At 44.8% G+C, this 11,236-nt stretch overlaps 1 long non-coding RNA gene across 2 annotated transcripts in view; it reads right to left on the reverse strand.

Annotated features, from left to right (window-relative positions):
- The window catches only part of LOC311583512, a 33,508-nt gene extending 26,241 nt beyond the window's left edge, over window positions 1–7,267 (reverse strand). For both annotated transcript variants that reach the window (XR_014774555.1, XR_014774556.1), the window contains exons 1-2: window positions 7,126–7,267; window positions 4,660–4,811 (exon numbers count right to left, since the gene is read on the reverse strand). This is a non-coding gene — a long non-coding RNA (uncharacterized lncRNA). The remainder of the gene's footprint in view (window positions 1–4,659; window positions 4,812–7,125) is intronic.
- Between the last annotated feature and the right edge of the window lie 3,969 nt (window positions 7,268–11,236).

Consider the following 11,236-nt stretch of genomic DNA (forward strand, 5'->3'; position numbering starts at 1 on the left):
GTTGGAACCGAGGCTGACTCTTTAACCATTGTGAATAACACCATGCAAGCGTTTCTACAGAACATGTCAAAGCACTGAAGTTCTCAGGGTAAGCACCCATGAGTGGTGCATCGAGTGCATAATCTAGATTTGTTTTTGTTTTTTTGACAAACTTCCATGGTAGTTGGACCAGTTCACATTCCCACCAGCAATATACAAGACTTCCTCTTTGTTTATATCCTCACAATGTTTGTTGTTATTTTGTTTTCCTAATAACTGACATTCTGACTGGGATGGGGTGGACTCGAAACGTGGTTTTAATTTGCATTTCTCTGATGGCTAGTGAGGTTGAGCATTTACAGATGTCTATTGGCCATCTGTATTTTCTCTTTTGAGAGCTATCTGTCCTCCTTTTCATCAGCCCATTTGTTGACAGAGTTGTTTGATTTCTTGTTTTCATGTTTTCTGGAAATTAATCCTTGTCAGACATACAGCTAGCAAGGACTCCCTCCCGTTCTGCAGGCTGTTCCTTCTCCTAACTGATCCTCTCCTTGGCTATGTGGGAGTTTTAACTCAGGAGGCTTCCTTCAACAATCTTGGGATTATTTCCTGAGCCACTGGAGTCCCAGTCAGAAAGCCTCTACCTATTCCATATCCTGAAGGTTATTTTTCCCCACCTTTTCCTCTAACATTTTCAGAGTTCCTGATCTTATATTGGGGCACTTTATCCATCTGGACTTGATTGTTGTGTAGGGCTATAGGGATCTAGTTTGAGTCTTCAACATGTGGATAGCCCAGTTCCCCAGAACTGTATTTAAGAGGCCATGGTTTTTGCAGGCATCTTTGTCAAAACCACATGGCTCTGTTTACTCTCTCCCACTCGATCCCACTGACTGATGAATTGCTGAGACCTTTCACCTCCTTGCTTGAGTTTCTTCCAAGTTACTGTTTTGTTTGTTTGTTTTAGACAGTTGTGAATGGGGTTGTTTCCCCAAGCTCTTTCTTTTCTTTCTCAGAGTATTTGTCATTGGTATATAAGAAGCCTCCTTCCTTCTTTCCTTCCTTCCTTCCTTCCTCCCTTCCTCCCTCTCTCTCTCCCTCCTTCCCTTCCCTGCTTGCTTTCCTAAGACCGGCTCCCACCAAAACGCTCTTGGCTGACCTGGAACTCACAGAGATCCTCTTCATATCTAATTCTGGGATTACAAATGTTGCTACCAGAGCAGGCTGACCTTCATGTGTTGATTTTATATCCTGACACTTAGAAGAAAGTGTTTATTTATTTATTTTTGTTAGAGTCTTAGGTGGTCTCTTATGTGTATAGAATCATATCATCTGCTAAAAGGGATAAGTTGACTTCTCCCTTTCTTGTTTGTTCCCCTTCTATTTTCTTTTCTTGTCTTATTGTTCTAGCTAAGTATCATATTGAGTAAGAGTTGAAAAATCAGGGGACTGGAGAGATGGCTCAGCAGTTAAAAGCACCTGTTGCTCTTTCCCAGCACCACATGGTAGCTCATAAGGGCCTGTGACCCTAGGGGACTCCAACTCCTTCTTCTAGCTTCCTTGGGTGAACAGATCCACACAGAGACACAGATACAGAAAAGTTTTAAAACTTTAAAGAAGTAAGTATTTAAAAAAGAAAAAAAGTAAATCTGGGCAAAGTGGTATTAAACTCAGGTTGTCTGAGTTTATCCCTGAAAGCCCAACTGAGAGACGGAGTCCAGAGTCAACGCAAAAGCAAAGGAATTTATTAATCTGACATGTTGGGGTCCGCCATACTCCGGGGAGATGGGAAAGACCCCGTCCTACAGAAACTCAGGGTTTAAATACCTTCTACAAAAAGTAAAACTCAGTGACAATGCTTAGTTAAAGAGTGTTAGGCTAACCATAGGGAGTCTAGTGTGGTAAATTCTAAGTAGGGTGAGATAAGAGCAATAGTTTCCAGGAGCAGGGTTGAGATGGGGGCTATCGAGAATTTCTAACTTGCACTCCTTAGTTCGCTACAGCTTTGTTTGCTCTCGTTATCGGCCTGCAGCTTGCTCGGCTGACAAGACTATTGTCATGGGAGCTGAGTCCAGGGCACCTGTAATTTTATATTTCCTCAGCTAAAAACTCCATTTCCTTAGCTAATAATGAAACACTATTTCCTTTAGCTGATAATGACACTGCTGAGTTCAGGCCATCTAGAATCTTACAGTGGCACACGCCTTTTAACCCCAGAACTTAGAAGGTAAAGGCAAGCAGATCTCTGAGTTCAAGGCCAGTCCAGTTTACAAAGCGACAGCCAAGGCTACACAAGAGAAACCCTGTCTCAACATGACCCCCCCCCAGAAGTAGAGAAAGCATATATCCTTGTTTTATTCATGATTTTACTAAAATGCTCTGAATTTTTCATCATGATATTGGCTTTACATTTGCCACATATGGCTAAATGGCTGTCATATCTTGTTGAGATATGTTCCTCTGCTCCTAGTATATTCAGAACCTTTATCATAAAAAGGGATGTTGGATTTTGCCAAAAGCCTTTTTCAGTATTAAAATGATGATGTGATGTCTGTCCTTGAATCCATTTATGCTACATTTATTGATCACAGAGAATGTGTTAAATTGTCCTCGCATTGCTCCAGAGATAGTCTGTGTATATAAAAACACATCTATAGTCTTAAGAAAAACAATACAGAAGTCACCATGTACATGCATAGTGTCATTCCATACACAGTTTTTCGATAAGTTTTTAAAATTAGTATGTATCAATTGTGCAATCTAATAGGGTCCCAGTGACATTTTCAGATAGGGTTACAAGCACTTTAATGTCATGTCTTTCTTCCAAACTTAAAAATACACATTAGAAATAATTACATGAGTATAAAGTTGCTTTTTTCTTTTCAATGCCTATTCATATCTTTCCATGAGTATAGCAAAATTTGTGCAGCCAATCTGCTACTATGAATGGTTGAGTGGTTTATACTTTTTGGCACTACAAGCTAATGCTTAAAGGAGTTCCTTGAAGGCCTTCCATATGGTCCAGTGTGAGTGAATTCATAGGATAAAGTTTTCATAGAGGACTTATTTTGGTTAAAGAGTAAAAACTTTTTAATTTTGACAGTGCCAAACTGCATTGCAGTATTTGAGCCCATTATAAAAATTTTAGAGGCTAGGCGTGGTAGCATACACCTTTAATCCCAGCACTCAGGAGACAGAGGCAGTCAGATCGCTGTGACTGTTTTGTCTAAAAAAACAAAACAAAACAAAACAAAACAAAAAACAAACAAACAACAACAACAAAAACAATTTTAGATTCCATCACCTCATCACCTAGATCACCAGATTTTTGTAATTTTGAAGTTTTGATTTTTATTAGTTAAGTTATATCCAAATGCCACTTGTAATTTTAAACCCACATTTATGATTTTCATCACAATTTTCAACATGTTTTCAAGCTGCCCTTATAAAAAGACCATATTTCAGTTCATCTTATTTCATGCCAATATTTTTCCTAACTCTTTTTTGGTCTTCTAGCCTTGTTTGTTTTATTTTATTTTTCTTCTTTGTCTTGCCAAAACTCTTTTAACGTACTTTGGCTCATTGCTCTCTTTTAGTTTAAGAGGGTTTTTAGTTGAGAAACCTCTCATTTCTTAGTACTGAAGTTGCAGTTACAGAAAACCAACACTTGATACCTCTGGTTAAGGGCAGCAGATTGAACAAGCATACTGTGTACCACTTCTTCCTGGAACTCAACCAAAACTTAATATTTTGGTTAAGGACATCACTCTCATGCTATTAAAGCCGTGGAAAAGAAAGAAAAGAGGGCCACAGACCAAGACTTTTCCTCCTGCCTGTTTCCATTGGCACTTCCTTCCTGTCCGTGTGTAAACACTGTGACTGGTTTCTTTAGGGTGTTTCCAGGATCTCTTTGCACCGATTTAAACAAATTAGCGCCTTGTAGGAAAAGCCTACAAAGACAAACAAAACATGCAAAGAAAAACTGCACATTGTATTTATGTATTGTGTGTACGTTGCCTTTGTTTCATTTGGATTGATTTGTTTGTGTTGTTTGTTACATTTCTCTGAAGAGACACCACGACCAAGATGTCTCTTAAAAAATAGAAAGTATTTAACTGGAGGCTTGCTTACAGTTTCAGGGGGGTCAGTTAATGGTCATAACAGCGAGAAGCAACAGGCGTGGTGCTGGAGCAGTTTCTGAGAGCTTTACATCCTGATCTCCAGGCAGCAGATAGGAAGAAAGAGAGACTGGGAACCTCAAAGCCCAGCCCCACTAACACACCTCCTCCAGCAAGGCCACGCCTCCTAATCCTTCCCAGATAGTTCCACCAACTGGAACTAAGCGTTCAAATAGATCAGCCTGTGGGGGCCATGCTCACTCAAACTGACACACCCAGGCTTGTAATACACTTATGATTCTCCTGCCTCTGCCTTCGGAGTGCCAGGATTAGAGGCATTAGTTACTACTTCAGTGCGAGATCATTTTAAAAGCTGGACATTTGATGCGTGAATGGCAGCTGGGCTGAGCGACCTGAGCAGGCTGAGTTCTAGATCTGTGTCTGAGGACACTACAGTAGCCCACTTTACCTTTCATTAACCCCAGATGCTAGACAGTTTGTGGACTAAGTGCTGGGGGATATGGATGAGGTTATAGCTAAAGCAAGGTGAATTGAAATTTACCTCAGGAAGCAATGAGGCCCCAGAGCTGCATCCTCCAGCCGTTGCCTGGTGGTGGACGGTCCCTTCCATGCAGGCTCCAAGGACGAGAAGTTTTTCTTCTGGCAGAAGAGCAAAAATATAGAGAAACCAAATATGGCAACACCCTGAAGACACTGAAAAGAAACCACAAAAATTACTTAGAGACTCTTAGTTACTTTTCTATTGCAACTTATAAAAGAAAGCATTTAATTTAGGACTAAGGGTTTCAGAGGGTGGGTCCATAATTACTGTGGCTTAGGCACATGGCAGCAGGCAGGCACCCATTGTACTAAAGCAGTAACTGAGAGCTCACATGTTGAAACACAACCATGAGACAGAGAAAGAGACACTGGGAATAGTGTGGGGGAATCCTTTGAAGCCTCAAAATATTCTCCAGTGAAACACCCTCTCCAGCAAGGCCACACCACTTGATCCTTACCAAATAGTTCCACCAACAGGGTCCAAGCGCCTGAGCCTATGGGGCACATCCTCATTTGAAGCACCACAGACTCTGACTGGAGACCCCGCCTTCTCCTTCTTCCCTACAACTACGTTATAGCACTGACACACACCAACGGCCATGCTGCATTTAGCAAAGCTTTCTTGGAGACTCTTGCAGAAAATAATGCCCTAAAGATAATTTGCAAACAGTGGCATCTTTGTCAATGAAAACCAAGTTACTGATATCCTTAGAAAGACCTATAAATATACACAGAACAAAAATGTGAAGTTTGTTGTTGGGTTCCTTCTAAAGAACTTTTATAGAGCAACAACAACAACAAAAATCCCAAGATTTTAGGAATGAAGACGTGATAGCGGAAGCAAAGCACTCCCACGTGGGAAGTAACAAGGCAAAAAGATTAGAGACAGGCGATGGGGCAAAAGCGATGCATTCTGGAGAGGACCTCAGTAAATATCCGTCAAGGTGAAGTGAGACAAGGAAGCCAGTGTATGAGAGGGGCAAGGGCTGGAACCATCATCGGTGTTGGCTTCATTGGGAACTCTGTGAGGACCCTAGAAAATACACCTCAGGTCTTGGAGGAGGAATCAGTAGGTAAAGTACCTCTCATGTAAGAATGCGGCTCTGAGTTCAGCACACCAGAGCCCATGTAAAGCTGACTGTGGTCACAGTGCCTCAAGCCCCACACTGGAGGAGAGGGTGGAGGCAGACAGACCCTGGCCACCCGGTCAAGCTGGAACAAGAAGCCCCAGATTCAGGGAGAGTTCTCTGAAAGAGACGGTGGAGAGCCGTGGAGGGAGACACCTGACCTCAACCTCTGGTCTCCACAGATGCGTGCAGGCTTAAATACATTGCCACCGCCATCAGCACAACTCCATCCCCTGCAAGACACGCACACACACACACACACACACACACACACACACACACACACACACACACAAAAGCACGCACATGTACACGGTGCATACTCTGCTTCGAACTTATTGCCTTTGGGGCCGAGGAAAGTATTTATTTTATCTGTTTGGCCATTAGATAAGGGCCCTAATTATGCAACACTTCCTGAATGAACCTTCAGTGGCTAGGAAAAAAAAAAAAAAGGACCAGACAAAAAGATGTGTGAGCAGGGAATTTAGAAAACACTGATATGATAATTACCAAGTGAACCAGGCCAAGGCCCACATGCCCTCAGGGCAGTGTCTACTCCCTCTGCTTTCTCTCTCAGGAACCCACCAGTGAGGAGGGTGTTCTCCCCCAAAACAATGGAGTAAATCAAGAAAGAGGAAGAGGTGGGAGGGAATCAGGGTGCTCAACACAGAGTGAAGGAAATCCCCAGGATGTGGTAAAGAGACATCCCAGCTTGATAGCTGGCCAGCGGGCCTGGTGATCAATGAGTCTGGAACTGGGGGTGGGGGTGGGAGGGTGAGGAGAGGGTGGGTTGGGGGGGACGACCAGAAGGCTCTCGACCAAGAGCAATTCTTTCCAATCGATAGAATACCAAGTTGCTTAAACTGCTGGGGGAGAGTATGGGTTGTCAGTGACATGTGCACATAATCGCAAGGCGTACAAAGGTGAGACAGTTGATGCCAGAGAGAGCAAAATATTTTTGAGGAGACAATATATGATCAGAATGGATTCATCGCTTAGGCGGGACTGGTACATCCCCCCCCCCCCCAGTGATATAAATACTGAGCATTAGGCTAAAGTGATGTGGGCATTTAAGGACAGGAAACACATGTCATGGATGAGGGGCAGGGTGGGAGTTCAATCCCCACCTTCTGCAGTAAAAGTCAATAGAAAAGATGGAGAAGCTGCTATTTCAAGGTATGGTAGTTACAGCAAGCAGAGTTAGGTAAAGTGGTGAGAGGTCACTTTTCTGGGGTTGAGACACTCGGAGGGGGCACTTTGGGGTGGCAGGTAAGTAATAAGGAAGAACTATTTTGTTTTTTAAAGTGTGGACATGCTAAACTGTGGTATAGATGACCGACCTGTCTGTCTCTTCTTCATGAAAAAAAGGAGGAGGTTGGATGGAAAATGTACTCTGTTCCCAGCTAATGAGGAACGTGGGCGGGTGGATGAAACTCTCTTGTTCCATTGGGTCCTGCGGCCTCACAAGCTGGTGCCTTTCTGTCTCCTGTGAAGGCAAAAGGAAATGTACGAGCAACTGGGAAATTTGGACTGTTAGATCTTTAAAAAGCCTATATATGGCTTTTCCTCTGGCCGTGGCCCTGAGCCTACTGCTGTCTCAGAAGTGTCAGAGGAGACTACTTGGCCCAGTGGTATACGCCAACACTAGGGAGGCTGAGCGGGAGCACTGGGAGGTAAAGAGAAAGGGGTAAAGAGAAAGCTCTCTTGCTAAATGACTGAAATCTGCTAAGTTCCCATCCTTGTCAACTCCCCTTGGCTGCCCCCCCATCTCTCTCCCTCCACCATGCCTGGCCCCCATCTTCTACATCCTGTCTTATTCTTTGCCTAACTCTTTCTCTCTCTTTAAGGAACAGGTGGCCCCGAGTCCCGGGCCCCGCCCCCATCTGCCTGTGGCTCCAGCATCAGGCAATGTGCCCCCTGTTCACACTCTCTAGTGACAATGATGTTTCAGTTCCTGCGATGAGCTGAGCTCTGCTCCCTCAGGGCCTGTTCCCTTTACCTGGATCACTTCCCCCCGACGCCCCCACCCCGCCACCCCCGCACCACGTCCACTGAAGGCCTCCATCGGCTTATCTCCCCAACCCAACTCAACGTTCAGGTCTCAGCTTCGGGTCACTTCCTCAACCTGGCTCTCACTAAGTGCCTTATTTCCCTCCCTGTCCCCGACTAGTCTGTTCTTTTCTTTCTATTTTTGAAAGTTTTTCCCCCTTTATTTATATGGGTTAAAATAATAAGATTTCATTGTATGGGTTTGATTTTCTTATGTAAATAGCTACCTTTGTCTTCAAATTATGTATTCCATGAGGACAGGACCCCTGTTGGTTATATTTACATTGTATACGGATCATCTAACAGCCCTTGAAACTGGAGGTAAAGCATATTTCTTGAATAATCAAAGCGCACAGAGCCTTTTTCATGCCTGGCACTTGGTGACGAGCATCCTTACAGACAGGTGACTTCTGCAGGAGGAAACGGAGTCTCTCGGAGACCAAGCATCATGCCCAAGATCTCACGGAAAAACGAGTATGAGTGTCTACCAAGCCTTGGAAGGCTACTGAGCACTCTTACCTAAATGGCTGTCACTGGCAGAAGGCAGCCGGAAAGGCTTCCACTAAGTGATTCCAAGTCTATGGCCCTCTGCAAACACCAAACCTGTGGGGCCGGTGAACGGATCGCTGATACGCTGAGGTTGACTCCAGAATGCACCTTATAGCCCATGTCCTGGGCTTGGACCCAGATTGGAGGTCTCTTTTATAAGCTGTGGACCCCTTAGAAGAAGGGCTTTGGCTACTGGAAAAAGGTTGCCAGGGACAGCCCCTCAAAGATTATACCTGGTGCTGAGGAGTGCCAGAGTTCGGCTCCCCAGCACCCATTAGATAGAACTGTGTCCAGTGGCTGAGTGGAGACAGGCAGGTGCCTGAAGCTCATTGGCCAGTCAGCCCACCTGAATTAAGGAGCTTCAGATTCAGAGAGAAACTTCCATATCAAAAAGTAAGGTGGAGAGTGATCAAAGAATACACCCGATGTCCCCCTCACACGCATGTGCACATGTGTGTACATGTTTACACACATGAACACGTATACCACACAAACACACACCTCCAGCTCCATCCCTGCTCTCTGCTCCCTGGTCCACTGGCTATAAGGAGTCTCTGCCTCTCCCTCCTGACACCACAGGCAGAGCTGTTTCCGCTGCCATGCCTTTCTCGCTGTGTGGATGAAAACCCTCTGGTACCATGAGGCATAGGAAACCTTTCCTCCATGGACTTGCTTTTAATGGCTGTTTTGGCCACTGGATTCCAAAAGTAACTAACACAGTGGGTCCAAAGGAAGTAGGTTGAGGGAAGAGGAATAGGAAGAACACGGGTGACTTTTAGGGGAGTGAAACCACCCTGAGATTCTCATGTTGGCTACGTGTCATTAGACATCTGTCCCACTCCACATACTGTGCCCCACAGAAAGCTACCCTCACGGCACACTCTGGGCTTGGGATGCTGTGGGATGCTATGGGGGTTCTTTCACTACAGACACACCTCTCTGCGGACAGGGAAGGAGGCAAGGGTCCCATGGTGAATCTTTACGCTTTCTGATCAATTTTTCTGTGAACTTTAAACTTCTCTGAAAAAATGAAATCTTTCTTTTAAAAAAAAATGCTCAGAGCTGGCATTTAAAAATGTATTTGCCTCTTTTTCTTTTCTTGTTTCTTTTTTTAGACAGGACCTACTTTTTTTTTATATAGGCCTGGCTAGCCAAGAACTCACTATGTAGACTAGGTTGGCCTCAATTTCACAACGACTCACCTGCCTCTGCCTTCCCCAGGGCTGAGATTAAAGGTATGTGCCAGCACACCCAGCATATGACTCTTACTTTTGCATTATAGTGATTCTCGGTTGATAAATTCAACACACCCATCTTCCAAAGTGTGCGTGGTTACACTTATCTCCTTTACACTTTCCATGGCTTTTCTGCAGCTCCTGCCAGCCACCATTCTGTAAATGTTCCAAGCTTGCTAACGGCCCTGTGGCTGAGGAACTGGGGTCATGGTGAAGACTAGGCTACCCCACAACTTCCCCTGTAGCAGGTTTCTAAAGAACCCTTTCGTGTGAAGGAAGAAGTGTGTGTGTGTGTGTGTGTGTGTGTGTGTGTGTGCACGTGTGTGTGGTCTTATGCTCTCTCCCTTTGCTCTAACAGCTTCCCTGCCTGCTGTGTCTGCCTCATTCTCCACCTCCCCCGCCCAGCCCCCACCCCCCGCAGCCTGTGGGCCTCCCCCTCCCCCATTGCACTGCTCCTTACTCAGGCCTTCTTTTCTTCTCTCATATGCAAATTTTAGTTTGTTTGCCCAGCACAAATGCACACATCTTTAAAAATGTCCCAAATACATTTGTAAGCTGAAAGCAGAAAGATGCTTAGAGCTGCACTCTGTTCCCTCCTCACCAGGCAACCCACGTGCAGAAGTCCACGTGCCTCATAATGCTTCAGCATTGAGCAATTGTGATTATTAGTTATGAGGTCATCGTGAAGGAGGGTGGGCGCTCTGTCCGTTATTCATGTTGTATTATAATGAGATTGCCCCGTGGAGACTCACACCTATGCGTAGGGAGAAAGAACACAGGTGTGATGATGGAGACAGAGCACAAGGTGACACAACAGAGACCAGGAACACCGAAGGTCCCGAGGAGGTCTGCAGCACCATGGTCTCAGAATGCTCGCCTCAGCCCTGAGTCCGGTTGCCTCACCCACTCAGTTGTGGTGCCTCATAGAGGAAGTTCCAGGGAACTAACAGAAAGGTTATGACCCCAAATGTACAAAGTAAAGAGGCCTCACATTATGGAGTGGGGGAAGAGAGAGAGAGAAGAGAGAGAGATAGCTAAAGATACAGCTCAGTGCTTGCCCAGATGTGCAAGGTCATCTGTTTCAACCCCAGCAGAAAACAAAACAACCTCCCAAACTACCTCAAACACAAGCAAAAAATTAATAATGATCTATCTGTCTGTCTATCTGTCTGTCTATCTATCATCTATCGATCTATCTATCTATCTATCTATCTATCTATCTACCTATCTATCTATCTTTTAGATCAGGTCTCATACAGTGGCCCAGGCTAACCTGGAGCACATTATATAACCTTAGCTGCTTTCAAACTTTGATTGACCACCCTGCCTCAACCTCCCAAGTGCTGGGATTTCAGGCAGGAGATGAGATCCCTGGCTTAGCAGTTAGCCTTTGGGAAGGTGAGTAACAAGCAGTTTCACCTTGTCCTTTGCTTAGCACATTTGGTTTATCTTATGATGTCACATCTCTATGACTGTGTTAGGGCATAAGCAACAGTCCTCAGTTCATCACCTGTCATTGAAGAATAGATGGTCCAGTTTCTGAGATATTCCCCGTTTCCTGGGAAGATTAAAAGTGCGCAGTGTCTAGTAGATCAGCTGGTTTCCCTGTGGGAGGCAG

This window comes from Acomys minous (assembly GCF_964271855.1).
Source record: "Acomys minous genome assembly, chromosome: 14".
Lineage (NCBI taxonomy): Eukaryota > Metazoa > Chordata > Mammalia > Rodentia > Muridae > Acomys > Acomys minous.